Source organism: Mustela nigripes, chromosome 4, assembly GCF_022355385.1.
Source record: "Mustela nigripes isolate SB6536 chromosome 4, MUSNIG.SB6536, whole genome shotgun sequence".
In the NCBI taxonomy this organism is placed as follows: Eukaryota; Metazoa; Chordata; class Mammalia; order Carnivora; family Mustelidae; genus Mustela; species Mustela nigripes.
The window spans coordinates 116,646,637-116,649,440 of record NC_081560.1 but is presented as its reverse complement, the minus strand read 5'-3'; the positions used below and the strand labels follow the sequence as shown (position 1 = coordinate 116,649,440).

At 39.9% G+C, this 2,804-nt stretch overlaps 1 pseudogene; it reads left to right on the top strand.

The window, feature by feature from the left end:
- Window positions 1–1,269: 1,269 nt before the first annotated feature.
- Window positions 1,270–2,242, top strand: LOC132015174 (synaptonemal complex protein 3-like; annotated as a pseudogene).
- The last annotated feature ends 562 nt before the right edge of the window (window positions 2,243–2,804 follow it).

The following is a 2,804-nucleotide window of genomic DNA, read 5'->3' as shown; positions in this document are numbered from 1 at the left end:
GATGCTCAACAGCATTAGCTGTTAAGAAAATGGAAATTAAAACCATCATGAGATACCCCCCAGACGTTTTAGGGTAGTAAAAATTATAAACAGGAATAATCGCAAGGCTAGTACCCGTGTGGGCAAGGTGCCAAGCAAATGGGTCTCTCCTGTTGCTGGTGGGAGACTGACACGTGTAAGAACTTAGATGAGTATCAAAGGCCTGTAGTGCATGAAAGAAGCAAATTTTGAAAGTTTACATATTACTAGAAACCATTTATGAGACATGTTCAGACAAACTGATTCTAGGTTGTCTCTGGCTTCCCAAAGACATGGATTAGGGAGGGAGGAGCAGGAGAAAACATTCTGGAGTCAAGAAAATTGTTGAGAGCACCTGGGTGGCTCAGTGGGTTTAAGCCTCTGCCTTCAGCTCAGGTCATGATATCAGCGTCCTGGGATCGAGCCCTACATCTGGCTCTCTGCTTGGTGTGAAGACTGCTTCCTCCTCTCTGCCTGCCTCTCTGCCTACTTGTGATCTGTGTCTGTCAAATAAATAAATAAAATCTTTTTTTTTTTTTTAAGAAAGTTTTTAATGTAGAGCAACAATAAGAAGTCATTCTTACTGCACGTTAATTTTTAAAAATACAATGAAACCAAACTTTTATGCTAGTTTCTAGCTTCTTTGGAACAGTGCTTGCATGGAAGACTTCATTATGTCCTGTATACTTGCTAGAACATACATCTCACTCACTGTCCATATATCTCCAACAATCAGGTCATCCTGGGTTGTATATTAATGACCCATTGGTACAACACTTGATCCTACCCTTCAGCTTAGCCCAAGTCCTTGCACACTGGTGCTGGGTACATAAAATCATGCGGCCACTGTGGAGAGCAACATGGAAATTCCTCCAAAAAAATCAGCACTAGAACTATCATATGATGCAGGAATCCTGTCTCAGGAATGCATTCAAAAGACTTGAAATCAGCATCTGAAGAGAGAGCTGTCTCACCCTCACGTTCATGTGCTCATTGCAACATCGTTAAAGGTAGTCAAGATGTGGAAACAGCCCAGATGCCCACTGACAGATGAGTGGATACAGAAAATATGTGTATGTGATTCATGTGGTCAAGTATCGTCAGACTTCGAAGAAGACCCTGCCGACCAGGCCAACATTGATGGGTCTCAAAGACTTTCTGCTAAGTGCAATAAGCCCGTTACAAAAGGACAAATACCAAGAGGAGCGTCGCGCTGGCCAAGCGGACAGGAACCTCAGAAAACATCTAAATATGGTGCCCTCTGGAAGAAAACATACAGGGAAATCTGGGAAGACATCAATGGAGGATCAGGTTGTAAGAGCCTATGACTTTGAGAAGGAAGATAAAAAAGATCTGAGTGGTTCAGAGGAGGATGTTACCGAAGGGAAGACTCCAGTAATTGAGAAGCATGGGAAGAAAAGGACTTCTGCAGCAGTGTTTGAAGATATGGGGGGTGAAGTACAAAATATGCTGGAAAGATTTGGAGCTGACATTAACAAGGCTCTTCTTGCCAAGAGAAAAAGACTAGAATTATATACGAAAGCGTCTCTCAAAACTAGTAACCAGAAAATTGAACATGTTTGGAAAACCCAGCAAGAGCAAAGGCAGAAGCTTAACCAAGAATATTCTCAGCAATTTCTGACTTTGTTTCAGCAGTGGAATATAGATGTGCAGAAAGCTGAGGAACAAGAAGAAAAACTAGGTAACATGTTCCGACAGCAACAAAAGGTTTTTCAACAATCTAGAATTGTTCAGAGCCAGAGACTGAAAACAATTAGACAGTTATATGAGCAGTTCATAAAGAGTATGGAGGACTTGGAGAAGAATCACGATAGTCTACTTACTGGTGCACAAAATGAACTTAGAAAAGAAATGGCTATGTTGCAAAAAAAAAATTATGATGGAAACTCAGCAGCAAGAGATGGCAAGTGTTCGAAAGTCTCTTCAGTCCATGTTATTCTGATGACTCTTTGAAGGAAGAACTTGAACCTAAGTAATATGATACAATTACAACATTAGCTAAGAGGCATGTAATTCTTTTAGAGTGGTTTAAAAATTCTAGTTTAAAACAATACGAAGTGTTAATTGTTAGCTTAAGTGCAAGACCCTTCCTTCTGTTAACCTTCAGATAAAGCTGAACAGTTATGTGAGTCCAGATCTTTAATAGTAATAGTGAATTTTTCTCTTTAACACTTGTTAATTAACTTTTAGCAATAAAGATGATTTAATTTCAAAAAAAAAAAAAAAAAGGACAAATACCGTGTGAGTCCAATTCTGTGAGGTGCCTGAAGCAGACTTGCAGAAGCAGAGGAGAATGATGGTCATTAGGGGATGGGGAGGAAGGAGTAGGGAGTTGTTTTTAAATATTCTTGAAGTTTCTGTAACGCTGTTGAGGGCTGTTGGACAACACGTGGCTGTGATCAACAATATGGTTTGATGAACTTTAAAACATGTCTAGAAGAGATCTCATATTAAAGGTTGTTATTTTTTAAAAAGAACACGAAACCACACAAGGAAGGTTTTGAAAGTGGTGGGTAAGTTTAGTACCTTGGTTGTGGTGATGGTATCACGATGTACGTGCTTGTCCAAATTCATTAAGATGTGCACATTAAATGTGTGTTGCATTTTGTGTGTCAAGCATACTTCAGTAAAGCAAAAACACGACAGAACAACAATCTGTTGGTGACAGAAACCCCGTTTCCAGGGAGCTCTTATGACCCCGGATGATTTTATGTTAAAACCAACAAAAGCAGTTCGGCGTGACCTCCACTGTAATTTTCTTCCTG